Source organism: Oenanthe melanoleuca, chromosome 3 (assembly GCF_029582105.1).
Source record: "Oenanthe melanoleuca isolate GR-GAL-2019-014 chromosome 3, OMel1.0, whole genome shotgun sequence".
NCBI lineage: Eukaryota > Metazoa > Chordata > Aves > Passeriformes > Muscicapidae > Oenanthe > Oenanthe melanoleuca.
The window spans coordinates 77112601-77135068 of NC_079336.1; the positions used below are offsets into that span (position 1 = coordinate 77112601).

The window sequence follows — 22468 nt, forward strand, 5'->3', positions numbered from 1 at the left end:
TCTGAGTTCCTTGGTGGTATATTTAAATTAAACAATTGAAGAAAGAAAAATAAAATTTTAAAGTGAAGTAGATGCCGCACTGACACTGTATTTGAATACCTTAAAGGTTTTTAAAGGAAATTTTATTTGTGATCAGGATGAGTGAGCTTTTCTTAGTTAAAAAAGGAGAACCTGAACATTCTATAAATTTTCTGAACTATTCCAAACTTGAAATGCTGAAATAACTCCCTTATCTTCACCGCCTCCTTTTGGACAGAGATATCTTTCATCTACATTTGACTCCTTAAAGAGAGAAACAGGTAAAATAAGACCCTTTCCCCCCAAGCTATTCCTTCAGTCTTCTTTACCATTTTTGTTCCATTCTCCATAAGAAGCTCCAGACCTATGGCAGCTTCTTTACAGATTTTATTTCTAATTATTTATTTTCCCATATTCTCATTCCTTTTCTTGTCGGTGCTTCAGAAAAAGGTGTTGTTGCCAAAGTTTGGTCTTCTGAAGCATGAAACACAGCCTGCTGTGTAAAAACAGCAGAAAAGTGGCATTTCTATGGGAAAAACTAGTATATTGAAGTCAGTTCCTTGGTAAACAATTGAAATAATGTGTTCTCTCTGCCATTAAAATTCTTTCACAAAAAAGCAATCCTTGAGCTATCTGAATTTGCTTATTTCCTCTCATGAATCAAATGTATACTTCTATATTTCTAGTCTATTACAATCTATACTTGCTGTATTGATTTGTGTGTTTCTAGCAAGATCAATGATTTTGATATAGCAGAGACAGCATGTTATAGTCCACACAATCTTATTTCTGAATCTCAAACAATGAAGTGAAACTCTGTTTAAAAGCACATTTTTCAATTAGATTTCTAAAGCATTCACAAAAGAATCTCAAGAGGTTTCAGGTGAAGTCAGGTATTATAAAGAGTGCCAGTCAGCTACCAAATGAATATAATTAAACATTAGATCACTATCCAAAAATAATATCAGAGCAGAACTGACAGTTTTCAATTATCTTGTTATAGGACTAAGCTGGCTTTTGCTCACAAGGGATTAATTATCACTGTATCACCATTGTAGCTGTCACTTCGACTTTTGGTTTTAAGTCTTTTTTTAATAGGTGACTGTGCAGTCATGAAGTGCTAAAAGTTTGTTAAATGTCTTGGACTGCTGCCCTGGACTGTTTTCTGTGTAAACAAATATCTGGCTTGGCTGTTGGAGTTGTGTACCTGACCCTAAATTAGCAGAACAGTACATTTGTATCTGAGTTCCTATTGCACTGTGAATTTTTGAATCACAGGTTTTTAATGCCAGGCTGATGAGAGGGAAGGTGTTAACAGGTGAGTTTCATGTGCCTGGGCCCCAGATACCTATGCCAGAAATAGAAATGAATGGAAGAGTGTTGGTGCTACACTAAACTGAGCTAGCTGCTGATAGAGAAACGTAATTCTCCAAAGAGGTGTGTGTGTGTGTGTTGCTAGTGTCAGCCCCTGGAAATGTCTCATCTTCTGCTTGCTGGGCTGCAAGAGCCTGGAGAGAGTAAAAAGAGAGATGGGAAAGTCATAAATAAAATAGTAGGCTTAAAGATGGCATCATAATTATTGGTCCAGGCACAATGGACTTGGTGGTTCAGAATTCCTGTTGTGTTTGTTTTTAGCATGTTTGTTTTTTAGTGTTTTCTGCTATAACTAATTTGTGAGTGACCTTTCAGTAAATTAACTGATCTCACACATTTGCCCTTGATATAATAGAGCATTTCTTTTGGTTTTAAAATAATTAATCAGGAATCCTGTAATACGAAAAGCAAAGTATTTCAATATCTGATTCTACATCTTTTGTCTTTTGCTAAGTCTTACTGACCATACTGATATTTCTGAATGAAGTATAGTTGAGAATTCATTCTTACTACATCAGATTGCTTTAAATGAAACATACTTACTAGCAATTCTGAAGTGGCATGAAAAAGCTGATACTTGCTATAGAGCAACTAGAATTTGAATTGCTTTTTGGCTGGAGAAGGCCAAGGGAATTTTTTGAAAGTAAGGGAAAAGATGTTAAGCTTTATTGTGCTTTATTGCATGGAATATTCCTGGAGAAATTTAAGGTGAGACAGAGGAAGTAGAAGGTTGTTTAAGCTAGACTTTTTGGTCCTATTCAGAATGTGCTTTAGGGAGAACTGCAGATAATTCCACTTTTAACAAGAAATTACATTTAGATTTAGACATACCAAAATTAGTAATAAATATTATTTAGGCCAGTTTTTCTCATCAGGTGGCAAGAATTGTAGGTGAGTTTATTTTCCTCTTCCCCTTCCTCCTTTTTGTCAGTAACTAAAAATTGTAAGGAAACAAAGTCTGTTAAGCAAAGTCATGAGTGGTAATGATTATAAACAATACACATGGAGACCCTGTAGTTTGTGTGTTTGCCTTGAGCCTTTGTTGTTAGAGCACAATCATATGCCAACTACAGTAATGAGTGCTAGCAAACATTTATGTCAATAGTTTGTTCTGATTTTTTTTTTTTTAGATGCTATTTCTGTCTGATGTAGGTAAAAGAAAATGAGAAATGCTGGCTACCTTCCTTGAGTAGAGCAGTTTGTCAGCTGAATACATCTGGCCTTTGACAGGCATGCTTGTATTTGATTACCTACTGAAGATGTAGTGCAGGCACACACAAGTTGGGTAAACATGCTGAGGGGGCAGTTTCCTTACCTCCCATGAAGAATATTCATCTTAACTTGTTTTATGTAGAATTAAACTCATGCAGTTTCTGTTAGAAGGAACTTTTATTAAGTCCTTCATTGTTCATGTGAATTTACATGCTATACTTTTGTAAAAAAATTATCTTATGATTTAATATGTTGTGTTAATGAATATACATAATAAAGCACTGTTCTTTAAGATGCTGGATCTTGAAAGAAAAAAGAGGCTTATTCTTTTGTGTGTGTGTTTTACCTGCAGATGATGCAATTACAATCTGTGTAAATCTACTCAGAGAGGAGAACTAGAGAGCATGAAGAGCTCAAGTTTAGTGAAAGATTCAATGACCTTCACCCCCAGACTGCTCACATGAGCAATGCCTACAATGGGACACAAGAAAGTCTTTGCTTAACCAATACACATCAGCAAAATATATCTGCAATATTTTTCTTTAACATTCTCCATTATGGCAGTCATGAAAGTCATATATTACTGCTTTAGTTGTTTCTCTAGTCTTCTTTTAGTTCCCATGATTTGGGTTGTTTTTCCTTTTTAAAGGCAAGGAGATGCATAACTAAAACATAATGATTTACCTGCTGAATATTTTAAATGTAGCAAAGAAATTGAAATAAGATTTGACATTTGGACTTATGATGTATGGTAGAGAGAAGAGAAAAATGTTTTAAGGGGACTGAACTGCTGAGGGACATTCAGAGAGCTCTGCAAATCAATGCTGAGAGTGACGGACTCATATATCAACCATGACTCTGCACCAGCTAGAATGTAATGAGAACTTCAGTAATTTGGCTCTGCTATGGTTGAGTGCTGCTTCTGGGTGAAATTTCATGAGCATATTAGGAGTGAGACCAGGTCACTTCTGCCTTAGCAGACAGAGGTAATTTTAAAAATAGTGTTACTTACCCTAGAAATAAAACTTGGGTGAGCAGCAAACTATAGCTATAGAAGTATATGAGAGTAAGTGTATGCATTCACTTCAGCCATTTATTTCTGTGGTGATTGAGGGAAAATCTGTAAATAAAGAGGTTAAGAAATGTATTCACAAGTAAATTGTGAGAAACCATTGCAATTTATATAACAGGATGTTGGGATAACTCACTCTGTGGAAGATGTTAAAAAAGAAGAAAGAAAATAAAAAAGAAAACCAACCCCTTATTATGTTTACCTTTTCTGGTACTACTCTTTTCATACCTCTCTTACATTAAAAAGTAATGTGTTTACTTGCTCTTCTTTTAGCTGGAATGGGAAATGTTGCTGTAGCCCTGAGATATTGTAAAGTAGAGAAGGGCTGCATTTTGATACAAAAAGGAAAAGACTTCAGATTTGGACTGGGAAGACTTTTTTTTGAAACTAGTTTTAGATTTTCTTTGTTTGAGACTAGTTTTAGATTTTCTTTGCTCTAAGAAATCTTCTAGTGTAGTAGTACATTACCCCATATTCTGATAAGGTTAGAATGACTTTCAAGAAAGTATTTTAATTATTTACCAAAATAGATCAGAATCAAATGAAATTTGTATGGTGATGACAGTCCATCAGGGATCCTCTGGAAGCCTTATGGAGAAAGCAGATTGACTGCTGTTAATACATAAACAGTGTTTAACTCATAATTCCCTAGCTTTTATGTTGCTTTCCAAATCATGCTATTGTATACAGAAGTCAGAGGTTTGTCCAAAGACAAGCTCTATTTTTGAAAACTGGCAGAATTTTCCATTGGGATGGAAAATCACTTGGATGGATAATGGGAGGTATGTTGATTTTCCCCTCTTCCCCACATTTAAAGCAACTTTCTCTGGTTGCCAACCAAGATATATCTTGTTCTTTTGGGTTGCAGTTACTGCTACCAGATATTCAGATGGTCGTAAGGGTCACAGAGTGGGTTTTTTCCACTTCTTCCCAGTCTAAAAAAGTGTTATGGCTTCTTTCTATACTTCTGTATATGTATTTATTTAAAGTTTAGAGTCATCCATGTCTGTCCCTTCCATGGCTTGCTACTGTATTCTGGGGTCATCTCAAGCTTGGTGGGAAGCTGATTTGGAAATTTGGAAACAGTCAAATTTCTGAATTAAAAAATCCCAAACCAACAACATTTTTCAATCCAATTTAAAAATAGTTTACATTTTTCTATAAAACAGCACCTCATAATTGTTTATACAATATTTAAAATTTGTATTTTCAACTGTTATTCATTTGTTGTTTTTCCCATGATAGCATTAATTTTAAAATATGCAATGATTAAAAAAAAGTTTCTATGCAACATGAACAGATGGCACTTCAGTATTGAAATGACCTTTGGACTAAAAAATAAATTTTTATACAAGAACTTTCTGACTTTCTCTTAGCTTTGAAAATAGTTCATGTTATAGAGTCTGTTACAGCAGTTTTCACTGGTCCATGAAAAGATCTGATTTATGGCAGCAATCCTCAACTAAAAATGTGTAGCAGGGTGAAATCATATTTCTTGAAGTCTTATTTTCCTTGCTGCCTGTGTGATACACGTGGTAAATATGGGCAGGATCTAGCCTGAACACCTCCCAATACCAGGAGGGTAAGAAGGGGACTCCTTAAACATTGAGCTCAAGAATTAGTGGAGTTCCATTGTTTCCAGGATCATCACAGCCTCTTGTCTTAGTGATAAGCTCTTCCAGTAAAAGAATTGCAGAATAGTGATTGTCATTCCTGGAAAAGGCCTGATTAGATGCTTTCTCCCATAGAGTAGAACAAATCAATGACAGGGAGGGAGGAGATGTTTTGCCTTTGTTGTTCAAGTCATGTTGATTTTCAGTATGCAGGTGGCATCTTCATGCAAGAGTGATAGACATATTAGAAAAACACACCAGTGGGACTCTGCCCCATTTCAGTCAAAATGCAGAGGTAATTAATGGTGTAAGGAGAAAATGCCACTCTGTTAGACACCTGTTCAGCACATTAGATTAAAATGTGAGTCACTTCTTTGGATAGGAATAGCCATTGCAGGGGAAGCTGTTGGGCTTTGACAGCTTGGATGAAGAAGGTTGTAAAAAGTCCTGAACAAGAATTTGAAATGAGGAATACTGAATATATTACCAAAACTCTTCTTTCCAGGAAGCAGTACTTCACATTCCATCTTAAAATTAATTCTAAAATTAAGTAATCTTAGGTATCAGAATCAATCCTCTTAAATTCATTAGTTTTCTATATGTTGTCTCTAGGGCATAATTTTGTGATAATTGTATGTTCTATTTGTAATATTTGTTAGTTGTTCTTGAGGGGTACATAGGCTTGTTAGTGCTCAGAACAGTAAATGCAGTTACCTGAATGGTGGGGCTTGTCTAGAGAGGGTTAGGTTTCATGTATCAGGGTTTTCTGCCTTGAAGGTTTTTTTTTTTTTTCTTTCTAATTATATATTGCTCTCCAGATTTTTCCAGCTGAGAAATATATTAAGAAGTATTTGGACCAGGCCTTCTGCAGTAATCAGAATCATCAAGGTTGGAAGAGACTTTTGAGCATTAAGTCAATTTTTTCACAGAAGGAGATCAGGTTGGTCAACAGGAACTTCCATTTGTAAATCCATGTTGGCTGGGCTTGATCCCCTGGTTGTCCAGTATGTGTAAGGGCACTCAGGACAATCTCTTCCATAACCTTGCCTGGAGCTGAGGTTAGTGCTCTGGATCATCCTTCTGACCCTAACAAGGCTATGCTACTTTCCTTCCTACTACCCTGACACTCCTCTATTGCCAACAGAAATTTCCTGGATAAGTTAAAAACTGGTGAGGGCTTTCATTCATCCTGGTATCAAGCTGTTTTTTTAACCAATAAGAGGTCATTCTTGAAAATTAAATCAAAGGGTCATATTTCATGCCTCTTCACTGCTATCTGTGGAAGAAGCTGTACCATCCAACCCTTGCTCATTGCACATGGAACCTGTGTTGGTGGTGCTGGACTGCACATTTTCTGTGGGTTTGGCTGCCCTCCAGAAAGGGGGTGTGATGGCCAGCCCAGAGGAGCACTCCTTGTCCTTCATACTGTTAGTACACTTCCCAGTGGTTAATTTATCATGAGCCAGTGCCTTGCTGACCTCTGCAGAGAGCTAATATAATGTGCTTTTTAGGTTTTCCTGAGAGATGGGTGCCACTTCCCACAATCCAGTTCAGTCACCTGTGATAAAACTGTGTCAAGCCAAAACTAAATGTGAGTGAGGCTGTGCTAAAGTGCATGGGGAAAGAGTTGACCTATTCCCATTTGTTTTCTTTCAACAAACACTGGTAAGGTCTGAAAGATTGCTACTTGTCAGGAATCTATCTTCTGTTTCATCATTGTGCAGCAGCTTGATTTCCAGTCCCTCATTTTTTGTGACAGCCTTGTAAGAAACGAATGCTGCTGCTGTGACTGCTCAGAGAGGAAAAGGGAAAGGGATGTTATCTAGAATTGTATTACAAACCTGCTTTCATGTAAGGACCCCTTTACATTGCTTTTATATTCCACCATGTGCTTTGCTTTTTTAATCAGACCATACCTAATTCAGTTTGGTGGGTTTGTTTATTTTATTTTATTTAGCCTCTACTACAGAAGATGATTAATGAGCAATATTTTTTTCTTTTAACCTGATGTGTATGCAGCACTGCATGCCACTGCAGTTTGTCTCTTCTTTTGTATCCACTGGATGCCTGCTTTTTATTTTTGTTTTATTTTCCTCCCAGTATAAATTTACTTGGCTTGCTGTTACCCCCCAGGAATATTTAGCCTCTCAAAAATTTGGTACATACAATACATATGCAGATGTTTGTGTATGTTTTAAATTAGATGTCTAGAGTATTTAGTATTCAGATACAATAGTTTGTTTTGGGCACATGAAATTTAATTATAAGGCAGATTGTACTTGTCTTCAAAAATAGGGTACAAGACAAAAATCTAATCAATTTCTTTTCTCCTGCAATAACTGTTGCAGTAAAATTTCAAATTCATAGAATATTTGTCATACGAACAACTGTTCTTGAAGTTATAATTCATAAATAGGGACAAGAATTAAATTCCAAACAGCCTCCTGGCAAATGCAACAAAAGGCAAAATGATCCAGCTCTGTAATGGGGAGTCTGTTGCCCTCTGAGACAAGCCTGGGAAGAGATAACATGCATATGGGACTGATATGGAGGTCACGTAAGGAGGAATCTTTTAATTTAATTAAAAGCATAATTAATCCTAGAGAGATTGTGTTACCCTCTATGGTTGGATTTTATGTGTCTGTAGTGTTTGCAAGCCAAAAAGTAAATGTATTTTTGACATTTAAAGATGAGAAAGTATCACTTTTTTTTTGCCAAGAAACTTATCTGATGGAGGAAGAATTAGTGAAATATTAAATGTCAATTTGCTGGCAAACATAAAATAGGCAATGCAAACCTTTGCCTCTTGCAGAAAAGATAATGATAAAAGCAGCTTTTTTCCTCACTGACTTGTTCTGATAAGTTCTGCCTGTAGGATTTTTCATAGTAGACTGTTACATGCCATTGTACTTATCTGTGGTGCTGTTTAGTGGCCAGAAAAACCAAGGCATTAAGCATGGATTTTAGAACAAAACAATACATTAAGAATTTAACAAAATAATGTTTGCATTATGATGCTGCCTTCCATTTTCTGAGAACAATAAATTACACTTAACTCCATTTTAACAGAAGCAGTTGCCTATGATGAAGTGAGATTCCTTTTGCTTGATGAATCTTCATTTTATCAACAGCTAATGAGCCTGGGCTGCACTCCTCCAGCTGAGAAGAGAGAAGGGATTTGTTGTTTCACATGGCTGGAACACCTTAGCTCCTGTTGTGCTACTGGTTCAGCATTTCTTGTAATTGGTCTGATAGCAAAGGGTCATCTGTTATGAAGCTGCTGTTCATCACATCTGTCCTGCTAGAATGACATCAATTTATCTATCTATCATAAAGTCACTGGACCAGCAGTCTGAGACATTGATGGTTTATTTCAATATATAGTCATCCTGAGATGTAATGCATTTTACTTCCTGAATTTTTCAGCTGCAGGAATTGGGATTGTGCACACATTTTGTAGTCTGTAATTTTTAGAGATGGAATCTGCATACTTTGGTACAATGAATGGTATTAAGTAGGTGTTTTTTGTGTTTTTTTTTTTCAAATTCTAGTATTGCACTCTGATTCCTCAGAAAAACATCAATTTTCTTGCAACTAACAGTGGAAATTATTAGTTACCAAGACTGTTCAGAGTAATTTACCAGGACTATAAGAAAGGTTGTGTTCCTGAGTCTTTCTAGCACAGCATCTTAATATATTACTGTGACTCTGCAGTAACATTAGCCTTTTGGCAAGTCATAAATGTTAAGCCTGATTTCCTGGTATGGGGTGAATGTACTAAAGGAAGGGAGAAGTTCCTCTTGGTTCCTGAACTGCTAGAAATGTTGGTCTCTTGTCTTCCCCCACATTGTGTCATGTGCTCTTCTAACTCAAAGAAAATATTCTAAGGTTCTTAGGTCAACATAAACATATGTTTCTCTTCTACATTCCCCCTTTTCAGAATTTCCTGACTGGTTGTTCTGAGTTTTTGCATTTAAAACTTTTATTCTGTGTTCAAGCATAATCTGGTATTGAAAATCATGGACACTCTCCATGGATTACAGTAACCAGAGCTATTGCAGACTCCTCAACTGCAATTTACACCATGTAACAATTTAATAGAAATGAAGCTATAGTGTAGTTAAGTCAGTTCATTGTTCTATTTTGAGCAGTGTTGAAAGTGTATGTAAGAGGTTGCAAAGCCTGAATAGCTGAAGCAGACCATTGGATTTATAAAAATCGACATGTACACTTGCATAATCCTGTGTATAAAACATGTTGTGAAGAGAGAGATGGCTAAAACACAGCAGAACAAGAGGCATAATGATTTCCTTCCAAGTATCAAGAAGTGTGTAGCTAAAGAAGGGCTGCTTGGTGATGGTAGTGCTTCTTCTCTTTCTCTGTAGGTTCTGTTGACACTTGCTCCTGCATGCCCACTGGTTATATTCCATTTAGTCATTCATTTCTTCACAATTAAGCAGGAAGAGGAGGAGCTCCCTCAGGTGTAGGAAACAGAAAGAAGTCAGGAGCTGTGCTTTGCTTTGCTTTGCTTTGCTTTTAAGAGAGGTAGGAGCATGGCCTCTTCTGATAGCTGCTGATTTCACAACTATTTTCACACAGAAGAAATGCAGATTAGTTACTCCAGCATAACTCTAATTTCTTCTCATTCAAAGGAGACCACAGTGGCACAGAACTTGATCCTCCCCTGTATTTTTTGCCAAACCCAAGTATGAAGAATTATGGCACAGGCTTAGAAGTGAGATAATTGCAACTTAGGAAAGAAGTGCAAAAATAAATGGTTTTATTTTTTAACATGCCTTTTGCTCTTCTGGTGTGTTTTTTGGAATCTGCCTGCAGTGGACTTTAGCTGACCTTTCTCACTCCCTTTTTCTTCATTCCCACCACATATCTTGGGAATTGAAAATGCGTCTGTGTACTCAACATGCCACGAGGCTAGTATGGGCATTTCTGTGTCAGGGAAGAGTTTGGAAGAAAATAAGGAATGACTATGTTATATGTTGTGTTATAAAGTGGAACTGGGAGTTTTGCAGAGCAAAGCAATTTCAGTACAAAGGTAGATCGCAGGTGTCACATTCACTGAGGTGCTGCAGCCCTGACTGGTCTTTGAACAGACTGTATGAGCTACCATATTTCAAGTACATTTAGTATTTTGCTTCAAGAATTTTTTTTTTTAAAGTCAGGCAGCAAAGCAGGAGGAGGGCACACTGAAATGAAGACCAGTAACAGAGAGCCTGACAAAGAGAGAAGGATTTGTGTAAGCATTTGGAAAGACTGCTTCCCAGGTACAAAATGCAAGTGACTGTTGTAGGGGAAACATAAACTAGAGAGTGGTCTAAGGAGGAGAAAAGAAAAACCAGAGCATAGAGTGCAAAAAATGGATAGTAAGAGGAGCTACCTATGTTATGATTGAGGGTGTTGGAAAATAAAAGACAGGAAATAGGAAAAGCTGGGGGGAAAATAAGAAAAACTGGGAAGGTGGCAAGAGCTGAGGTGATATATGATGTGGCTCCAACAAGAGGGGTGGTAAATATAGGAGAGATGTTTCTTGCTGGTTTCACATGGAAGTGGTAGCATTGCTTAGTACATTTCTGTTAGGCCATCCTTCTCCAAAACACTTACTCAATTTACTTCCTATGTAGTGTGTGTTCAGTCAGCATGGTTTGAGTTATAAAGACTCAATGCCTTGATGCATTTAAAAATGCCATTTCAAATCTTTAAAAAATCTATTTGAAAGCTGAGAAAAGCTGTCGGTTAAAAAGTGCATCTTTAAATGCAAAAATTAACTTTGTTTGTAAAATACTTTAGGAGAGCCATTTTTTAAATCTCTGTGCTTTCTTTGAACTTTGTCTTTGTTCAGCCTTTATGAATTCAGATCCCTCGTGTCCTTTCCTCCTTCCCGTTTGGCACACCTCGTGATTGTCTCACAATTTATCTTTGCTGTCCAGGGAATCCAACTGTCTGGGGCTGGTGCCTTTATCCCGCCTTTGTGTCAAGGTCAAAATCTTTTAATTTTACAGGTAGAGTGAGTATCATGACCCCAGGGTCTGCTGCTGCATATTTCAATGCTGTCAAGTGCTCCCAGAATCACAATGTCTGAGGTTTATATATGTCAACTCCTTTATTGGGCTCTTTGGTGATATTTTGTCTAATTTCTCTTAGCAACCATATAGGTATTTTCTTGTTAACACTAAAAGCCTTTGGCAGTAAAAACCCTCAGATAAAAGAGAAGAGGCTTAACATCATTCTTATTATAATTAAATTGAAGAGTATATTTATAGAAGGTAAAAACAATTTTGGCAGCATCATAACAGAGATAAGTTTGCCTCACTGCAGTTTCTGCATCATATCTTTAATCAGTAGTTAAGCTAAGGATGTCTTTCATGTATTTCCATTTTTGGAAAAGCCATTGCAACAGGGAAGAATTTGAATTACATTTTTCATCTATAGGGTTTGGGATTTTTAACAAGAGATTGAGTTTCCTTTAGTCCATTTTTTGCTGGTATGAAGTACTTAGACTTTCTGATTTGATCTGCCTGTCTTTCAGCAACAAGGTGTAGTAGAAATATAAACTGAAACATGGGATCTCTTGTGCATTTTCAGTATTACTTGGATCTTAACAATGGTCCTGATCAGTACAGATTCACTGAATCAGTTGCAGTAGCTTCTTTGCACAAATATATCAACATATTTCTATGTTTTCAAAAACTACAAGGCAAGTAAATTAAGGAAGGTGACATGAAAAGCCAGTTACTCCAAAAGTGACAAATACCATTTCAGTTGCACAAAGAAGTTGAGAGACTAATGAATGTTTGGAGCTAAACTAGAAGATGGTTCAGCTCTAAGAAATTGGTACTGAAATCTTTTATTCTGATATTTCTTTTAAGTCTTATAAATTTGGTTTCTGGTGAATAATTTTTAGACACATCTAACAAATTTTATTATTGCTTTAAGGTGCAGAAGTGTTACAGTAACCCAACAAAATAATTTGATTTCTTTTCCCTTATGGGCAAAAGAAAATATTTCTGTCAGCCCCCAATTGTTTTGAGATATTATTGCTTAAATATTTTATTTCTCTCCACTTCCAAATTCCTGATCTTTAAAAAAGGAAAAAAAAAAAAAGCCTAAATGTGACAATCTGCTTTGAAAATATCAGCTAAAACTGATATGGAAGAATAATGAGCCTCTAAGAACAGCTAATAACTTCAAGGGCCCAAGATCTATCTGGAGCTGCTGAGAACCTTTTCCTTTATCCACTACTCAAGTATTCTTTTTCTATTAAGCAAAACAAAAGAAAAAAAAAACACCTACAGTTTTCTTAAAATTTAGTCATCTTGATATGCTGTTTTGAACTGCAAGAAAGCATTTATCTATTATGTGCAGTTTAAAATTCTATGTTAGCTATTTATATGTACCAGTTGACTGAATATTTTGAAAGGCTGCCCCCAAATTTGCATTCTTTCTGCTGATAGTCCTGTGACTAACAAACTGATGTACCTGTGGAAGCTAAACAAACTTCTACAGGCAGAAATTATAAATTCACAGATCAGCCTTTTCCATTAGAAAGAAAACAAGAGGAACCCCACCCAAAACCTGATTCTCTTATTAGATTTGGTCTGCTGAAGATTTAGTCTTTGGTATTGAAAGGAGATGTGGCAGTCATCATGCCAGATCAACACCAGAAACTATAATTGTGAGAAAGGTGAAAAAGACTTTTTGAAGCAGAATCTGTCGGCATCCATAAAATCCCCAAATCCAGATAACTTATTCAGTGAAGTAGCTGTGTTGACTTCTTATAAGGAGTGTGGTGTATTGTTTCTTGTCAAAAATGTTTTTGTCTGCTCAGTTTGCAGTAAGATAGATTACCCATGCTGTATGTGCAAATTGTGGTTGTACTCAGTGGTCCAGGCATATGGACATTTGTGCTGACTAAGCTATTTTAACAGCTCTTATCAACTCTGTCAGCAAAATATTTGCATATTTTTAATGTGGTAGTGATCCAACTTTCTCAGCATTCATCTACCTTTCTTGTCATCTTTAAAGAAGACTGCTGCAGTTTTTGATGAATCTTTATTTATTCATCTTAATTTAGGAAATTACCTTATCTGAAATTGAGCTGAAGTCCACATATAAATAAGCAGGACCCAGCTCATAAAGAGACCCAGATGCCATGGGCCCCCTACACTCCTAGTGGCCTCCAAACAAGTGGTCTAGTATTTCTGGCTAAATGCAAATCAGCACTGCTGTGAACAAGTTAATACCTTTTACAGAACAAAACATTCAATTTCAGTTACCAATTCTGTATGATTGCTGTATTTTATATATATTCAGAAGTAGAAACAGTGGCACAGTTTATTAAGGAACTGTTTAACACAAGTAGTCCTCTTCTAAAAGTCCAGTGAAGGGTGCTCTGCTTGCTTTGTTAAAAATAACCTAATTTGACTAAAGTTTCCTTGATACCCTAAGCAAAATTACCCTTTCTGAAGAGATGACTGAGCATTTTGGTCCAGTGTTTCGCAGGCAGCTTTGAATGTACTCCTGTAAAGCTGTCAGGAGCCACATGGGAGGCATGGAAGTTCCCTGGAATGAACCCTGAGCCGTTCCCTGGGTGGGGTTGGTAAGCTGGGACTCAGTGCTAAGGCAGCCCTGGCTTCTGAGTCAGAATATGGGCAACCTAAGCTTGTGTTTGCTTTAGAACAGTTCATCCTTCTGAGGAATAAAGCTGACCTATTCCAGCAAGGTGTTTAAGATCAGATGCAACTGAGTGAATAAGGGAGAAGACTTGCCTTCTCAGCTAATCAGCTGAAATTGCATTTCCTTCTCATAAGCAGAATTATTGTGTTTATCTAATTCAGCTCAGTGCCCTTTTATATGGTCCTGTGTTCTTATGTATATATTTAGTCTTCAACTTTTTAAAATTTGTGAATGATTACTAGAAGATGGAAGATGACAGAGAGGAAATATATTACACTGTTTTTACTGTTGAATTATTTGAGATATTTTTTTGTGCCTTTAAAATGTTCCTGTTTAATTTTTCATTGTTATTGACTCCTTCAGTATTTTGCATATATTGCTCAGATGAAAAAACTGAGGCAGAAATCTATTTGTTGAGTATATTGAAAAAATCAATAATACATGAGGGAATTCTTGCTGACTAACCTCTTACTTATTGGGTTACTCTGTCTTTAATTTTTTGCTTGTTCAAGATTTTAACCTGAAATTGAGTTTTGGTGGGGGAGACTTTTTTTTAACAGTGTACTTTGCATTATACTTTCTCTCTTATTTTGTGGGTTTTTTTCTTCAGCTGCGGTAGTTTACTTTAGAGTGCTCTTAACTCATTTTCTTGTCACATACTACATACAGTTCCACTTGAATGCTTAGAAATATATTATATTTGCCTTGTTGAAATAAGGTTGACACATGGCCGGAAGAAATTTACAGCTGGGAAGTGACAGCAGCGAGTTTATATTATACAATTTTAAAAGGTCATAGGTTTTGTCACTATTCTCCATTAATTTGGATTATGATATTGCAGAAAACAACCCCCTAGCATATGCATGAAAGGCATGTGCTTCTTTGTATAATCCCCAGAAGAATTTTTTCAGACAGCCTGGTCTAGTCAAGGGGCAGTTCTTGGGTCCTGTCCCTTCATCAAAACAGGATGTAAATCTGAACCTCTTTCATGTTCTCAGTACTTCTGCACACTTTGCAAACAAATGACAAATTCTGTTTGGTGCAACTTGCAAAGTGGTGGATGGGAATACATGTGTAGCCAGAAACAATTATTAGGATTTTTTTCCCCTTTTCATTAAATAGTTACACTTGAAGCTTTGTTTTGATTTCAGTAGGAAGGAAGGGAATGCAACTCTGTGGACATAGGGAGCACTTCATTTCCATACTTGAAGTAATATTTTTGTTGCTTTTTATAATATTTCTCTTCCAACTAAAAAACATAGGTTTTTTCCCCCCTGTGTGTAGACTAATACACAGCCTTGATAGCATTTGTATCCATATTAAAAATGAAAATTAAAAAAAATCCTCATTTAAGCTAAGATTTTTAGATCATCCTAATAATTTAATCATATAATTTCCTTGTATAAGTATTAATTCACTGATGTCAATCTTAATATTTTTAAATACTAAATAAGAGCAAATAATATTTCAGAATGTCCAAACCTACATCATTACATAAAGATAACAACAAAAGTATGAAGAGTTTTTTTAAAAATAGTTTATAGTGTTGTGATTATATTTTGTAGACTCTGCCTGGGAATGTTATAAATACTCAGGCAATTGTTGCTTATCAGGACTGCTGATCTTGCTTTATCTAAAATATGTGCATGTTCACAAATGACACTTCATCAGTCTGAACTCTCCAGATATTTCAGATATATTCTTGAAGTTTTTTATAATTTTATTTTCACACATGTGTATGTGACACTCAAACATGTGAAGAACAGTTTGCTTATCAGTTACTGGGGAGATGTGTGCACGTGTGTTCTAGAGTAATGTACTCTGAGCCTGGTGGGATAAAACTTCTCCTGTTTCTAGTTTTCCTAAAAATGTTTTTGGAGAATTTTAGTTTGTATTGTCTATTAAATTAAAATTCATCCTCTATCTTGGTATTTTCAATATTTTCTTTACAAGCATATATAGCTTTGCATGCTTCAACAGCAATTGAAAGGACTGAACTATTGTATGAGGGAAATGACCGAGTTTGTTTTGAAAGGATCAAGAAAAAACACGTGCTCTAAAACACAGGGTGGATTTTGACCCTATTTTCCCAATGCAGTTTATTCAATGTTTTCAGTTTCTTTATGCTGTAAGGCCACTTTCTAATTATTCTGTCCTAAAAACCCCTCCAAAATAAAACATGTTGCTTTTTAGCTCTTCTCTTTTGTAACTTCCTTTTTCCTTCTTTGTGATCTTTATTTTCAAGTCACATTTGATTTTGACTTGTTTTCCTCAGGGAATATGATACGTAGGTGAGAAGGCAAGAGACTCCTTAGTGCCTTCACTAAGGATATGGCCACAACAATGTAGTAGCAGGCACAAGATAATTGATAATTGATAATTGTGAATGAAAGCCAAGGAGACCTTGTGAGTTCTGCTCTTTGTGGAATCAGTTTGTGTGAGGAATTTTCTGTGCCAAAACACATATGAAGCACACACATATTGTCATGTTTGTTTCATCATGGTGATGATGTTGATTATGGGCATATAGAATGAATTAGATACCATTTATTTACATTTATTTTAAAAAAGGGCCAACCTATATACACATACATGAGAAGAGACCTTGTATTAGCTGGGATTTTCTTTTCTGTCCATCCCAGAGGCTGCCATTTAGCAGACAGGGCATAGCAAAAAAGGAAACTTGGTAGAATTAGAAATGAAGAAGTGCAATTAGATCATATAACAGAAGCACTTTCAAGACCTTTAGGAAAATATGACAGTGCTTTTTCCAACTTTTGCATGACTTTTCTCCTGATGAATAGTTTTATTTCCATGAGATGCTGAAGCTTGGGCCAAGTCCAAAAACTCAACTTTCCCTTCAAATTTATATTTATGAGAAAATTAAGTAATGGGATCCATGAGGGGGTGGAGGGGGATGGAAGGGGGGGCAAGGGGGATTTTAGTACTCCAGTGCATCCTCATATTTGCATTCTATGAGAAAAAAAAAATAACCTAATAGAGAGAAAAAAATCTGCAAGAAAAACCATCAGTTTCAACACTTTCTGTTAACATTATACTAACCCCCCCAAAAAATCAAGTAACTTAACCCTCAATTAATGCAAGTTCAAAAATGTGTGACTATATTAATATTATAAAGTATTTTTGTTGTGGCATAATTTTCTTAGGAAGAGTTTTTGTCGTTTTAAGATGGGGGAGAAAATCTCATGCACAGACTTGCTGAGTAGCCACATAATCTTATGTCTCCTTTCTACTTTGCTCCCCATACTCTCATTGCTTCTTTCTAGGTAATTTCAGAAACTAATTTTTTTAGTTCCTTGTGGTACAAAGATTTGTGCAAGGAAATGCATTAGCACGCTTTTGGGTATCATTAAAAAATTGTTTTCATCTTCAGAAATCTTTTAAAAAATTCAACAACATCAAATCATGCCAGCAGGGGTCAGTTTAGCACCAATGGAAATTGAAATGGCAGTACTGTACACTTGAGGAGCTAGAACAAATTTGAAGCTTGTATAATCAGACTACAAATAAACAGTGTATATAACTTGGAAGAGAGTGACTAAAACAGGGTTTGCTATTCCTACTGGATTTGGATTTTTGAATCCTTTTTTAAAAGTCAATGAATGAATAACCTTTTCTGAAGTTTTGCTGATTTCCCACAGTATTTTATCCTTTAAGAGTAAGTGAACGGTGTATTTGACACTTTGCAAAAAAAGTGTATCTTCATTACAAAAAAAAAAAAAAGCATAGAAACAATAGAATATGAAAAATGACTGATTTCTGTGATATCTCATATTTAAACTGAAAAATTTGAACCTTAGGTAGGTACATGAAAGATTTCAGGTCAAGTTCTTCAAAGACAGGAGTACTGGTATATGCATAGAGCTTACCCATCACCTGAACCTTTCACATCCCTCCCACCTTCCTTCCTCCCATAAAGAAGCCTGCACTGACTTCTTTAGAACCACTGGTCTGCTTCTGAATTTCTAGTGTTTGCCTGAGATCACCTCTGGCCATAGCTATTCATTAAGGCAAACATGTCTAACATACAAAATAGAGAGCTGAAGGAAGATGAAGTAGGGAAAAACCATAAAAAAGTGTCTGATAGAGAGAGTTACTGTCAGCTTTATATTTTCTGTGCAGTTGCTTTTTTTCTGCAGTTATCTGGCTTTGTCTTCTGTTTGCAGTTTTTGCCACTTTGATGTGTGCTGCATTTGTAGAACTACCTGGGTGCATCCATTTTTAGATTCTTGCATTCCAGGAAAAAGTAAATGACAGCATATCTCTTTTAACTTTCTTGTTAGCTCGATAGTGACACCTGTAGAAATTCTCAGTTTGTATTTGATCACTCTTTCACAAGTAAAGTTCAAATTAAGTCAAATACTAGTTTTAATGACATAATTGATGCAACATAAGGAGGTACCTGAGGCTAGGGTTACAAGGTTTTTTAAGTAAAGTATAAAAATAAACTAGAAGACTAAACACACATTGAGAACACTCAAAAATTGGAGTTTTTATTCAAACTTGTTGCCCAGTCAAGACTGAAACAACATAATAAATTTCAAGATTGAAAGACTGGAATAACATCATATTATTGGAAAATTTTATTACTATTTGTAGCAGGAGAAGCATATATAACAGTTTTAATTTGTCTTGATTTATTTTTAATCTCCTTTGAAAACTGTGTCTTCCTCCTGCTGTTTTCTGTTCTTCCAATTCCACTCCAGCACATTCTGCATATTATGTAACTGAAGTGGGTATGACTTTAGGGATTACTAAAATATATCTAATTAGATTACATGGAAATTCAGGGCAAGGACCTATCTTCTGTTTCTATTTGTCATCATTTGTCAGAGATTTTTCTGTAGTAATTTTGACTTTGGCATCTAAAGTTGGTTCAAGATTTTCCAAACTTTGGGACTTCAGTTACAAACCTTAGGTACTTCTGCCCATGTTTATGTTTCTCAAAGGTCGTAGTGACTTGGCCATGTTTTCTCTGGAGAGAGGTCATGAGTTAGAATACTTATTTATTCACTGAGCTTTTAAATACTTCAAAAGGAAATGTTTTCCCATTAGAATATAATATTCTTTTAAATGATCTTGTGTCAAGTTTGATACAGCAAGGAATAAATTAATTTTGAACATTTGGGGACAAACTGTATTCCTTTAAAAACCTACACTCAATTATGCACCTGTTGGCTGGCTTTCCATTACAAAGTTAGCTTTAGGCAATTTGTGAAAAACTACTTGTTGCAAGATTGCTAATGCTTACAGAATGCTACAAGTGTTGAGTGCCATTTTCCTTCCTAAATTAGAGAGTAGTGTGATGATAAATCTTTGTCTAAAAGTAGCTGGGAGCTGTTGTTCTCAGCTGTCCCTTTTGAGCTGTCACAATTCAAAGTGCCTCATATATGATTCCATGTGTTTACCTGTCTGCATTGCCACCTGTGGTTTTTTTCCCCCCAGACAGACAACAAAAAATCACTTTTCCCACCAATCTAGTTTGCCTGAGATGAATCTATGAGTCTCGGACACAGGTTTTGAGTCATTATTCTTTCTAGGCAGTTGAAGCCTTGAACACAAAAAATTGAGCAGATTTCTCATTTTCCACAGTATTTTACCACTTCCTTCCTCAGTTATTCTCCTGCACTCAAATATACTGGGCACCAGCCTTTCAAGGTCTATCCTCACATACTGTGTCTTCATCTTTCCTTAAATCTTAGAAGCAGGATTGCTTGCTCAGAGCTATTTGTGGCTGTCCATTTTGTCCTCTACAAAGGACAAAACCTTTTCTTGACTGCTAGCTGTCCTTTGAATAAGTAAGGGCTTCTTCCCATGAAGGGTATTTAGATTCCCTAATTTACTTCAAGAACGTTGAGAGCAATATAAATATAAATGAGCTAATAAAGTTTCATTTCTCAACCTTTATCAGTTATATTTTGGCCAGAAGCCAGAGAATTCATCTTAACAGGGAGCTAAGAAAGCATTGATTTAGTGGATAAAATTCTTACTACATAGATAATGTTTGAATTGTTGAAATGATGCACTGTGAGCTTCTCTCAAAAATGCGAGGGAACTATATGCTGATGAAAATGTTGAATGAAATGGCCTAAAGGAAAACTAGTAGGCCAGAATGCTGAAGGTATTTTCCATCCAATATTGTCAATATTTCCACCTCAATATTGTCAAGTGGTCTTTCATACAAGAATAAAACAAAATATGTGAGAAACGACCCCATACATGTAGGTAGAGCAATGGTGTTGCATATTAATATGAATATTCAGTTATTCCATAGCTTCTCCCATGAAATAGACTTCAGCAATTCCTGCTCAAGTGGAGGACAACAGAAAGATTAGAAAACACACTGGGTAGAAGAGCATCTAGAAACAATGAAGATGGATGCTTAGAAACAGTGGGTTTCAGATAGGATTTTCAGCAGTTGTTCTGTTCTGTGACTGGCAGGTTAAGAAAGCATCCTGACTTTTGAATTCATCTCTAAAAAAAGCAACATCTATGGATCTTCAGCTTTCAGAAGTAATCTTGATTAACTCTATTGACATAACTTCCAGTGAGCAGTTCATTCTTCATTTCAGAGCAGGTATGGTCTCAAGAGGAGCCAGGAATTCAGTGAGGTCCTGAGGTTTCCAGCTGTGATTTGAGTCAAGAAAGAGGAGGGTTAGAAGTGGGTTTCTTCTCTGTTGTGACCAGTGACTGGAACTGAGAGAATGGGCTGAAGCTGTGTCAGGGCAGGTTTAGGCTGGATATTAGGAAAAGGTTCTTCATCCAGAGAGTGGCTGGGCACTGGAACAGCTCCCCAGGGAAGTGGTCACAGCACCAGCCTGACAGAGTTCAAGAAATGCTTGGATAATACTCTGAGGCACATGATGTGATTCTTGGGAAGGTCCTGTGCAAGGCCAGGAGCTGGACTTGATGATCTTTATGGGTCTCTTCCGACTCAGCTTATTCTGTGGGTCAGAGAAACTCATATTTTCATAAGGTCAAGCCAAAGGTAGGCAAAAATAAGTTCTCAGGAGATTTGTCTAATGGCTGAAAACATTCAGCATGCATTTTTTACACTATATTTAGGATGGTTTTGGACCTAATGGTTTAAGTAGCTATGTTTTGTCCCTTGCTCTGCACAGCCTTATCTATCTATCTGTATTGTCTGTAATACAGTCTTATATTATGACTTCTAATGCTCATTAAGCAACTTCATTAAGCAAAATATATAGAAGTCAAATTATTAGACTTGGCTTTCCTCTCCAGTTTAAGATGATGCCTAAACTAGTGATTTAAATTTGGCTCTTTTAAAATGAAAAGAAATTTACTATCTAGGCATTCTGCATGCCAGTCATATCATTCTTAAGTGTAATAGAAGTGAGACAGTAATAATAGTATCCAAAACTACAAGGTGCAGCAACTACAGGAGAGATGCTGACACACTATACAGCATTTGGGTTAAAGTCCTTATTGAAAGAAAAAGCCTTTATAGAAATCTGTGCTTTGAATAGCTTTTTGCCCTCTGAAGAGTGTATTTATTTCCCTCCCTGCTAAACTGGTAAGAAAGAGGACTTCATTAATATGAAGCTGTACAAGTGATGTGTTCTTTTTAGCTTCAGTTTATCATTTGGTGCTTAATGTGGCTAAACATTTAGTTTTATGGTAGTTTTATTTCTAAGGTAAAAGCAAAGTCAATTTTTCTGTGTATGTAAAATGTGCAACAGTGAAAAAGTATAGACATTATGGGAAAGGATGACATTTCTTTGTGCTGGAGGAATATTCTAAATTGCATTAGGGGAGGTCTTCAGAAGAAAATCAATAGGACACTGTTTTCTTGCTAGCAATAATTTGGATGACCTTATGTTTTTCAGCATTTGCCCATATTTCCTACAAAGAGAGACAAATCAAAGTCAAATCTTCTAGGCCAGTCACTACACTGATTATATCAATTTGTTCACTATGCTGATAATATAAATTTGTTATTTCTAATATTAGATTAAATTAATAGGAGAAATCCACTGGCTTGCTCAGTTCTTTACCCAGCTATATGAATATGTGAGGAAAGAAGAGAAACAAGCTCATAAAAATGAATATAAATTAAATAGTAATAATAATAATAGTGATAATAAATTATAATAATAGTAATGTAATCTAGTATTTTCTATGCAGCAGCATTTGCAGACCAGAGACAGATCAAAGGGATTGCTAGAAATAATGATCTGTATGCTGGTTAATAAGAAAACAGACTAAAGCATTATTGATCAGGTACACTGAAGGCATTTTAGTTCATTCTTATCTCTCTCTGCTTTATGCCAGTTCATAGGTTTTCCAAGTATATTACACTAGAGAATATTGAATTTCTTTTCCTTTTGAATTCTTTCAGAACTATTACATTAAGATCATCATTGTCATTTTGAAAAGTCCGAAGGTGCCAGCTTTCCTTCTGTAGTCATTTTATTAAAAAAAGCAAAAGCGCAGAATTTGTTCA

General features: G+C 35.9%; 2 protein-coding genes across 3 annotated transcripts in view; both read left to right on the forward strand.

Moving 5' to 3' along the window:
* TFB2M (transcription factor B2, mitochondrial) overlaps window positions 1-9050 on the forward strand; it is a 103573-nt gene extending 94523 nt beyond the window's left edge. Inside the window, exon 9 of the transcript XR_008840037.1 lies at window positions 9039-9050. The gene's annotated coding sequence lies outside the window, so the exon portion shown is untranslated. The remainder of the gene's footprint in view (window positions 1-9038) is intronic.
* The window catches only part of SMYD3 (SET and MYND domain containing 3), a 367678-nt gene that overhangs the window by 78904 nt on the left and 266306 nt on the right, over window positions 1-22468 (forward strand). The gene's annotated exons all lie outside the window — the stretch shown is intronic.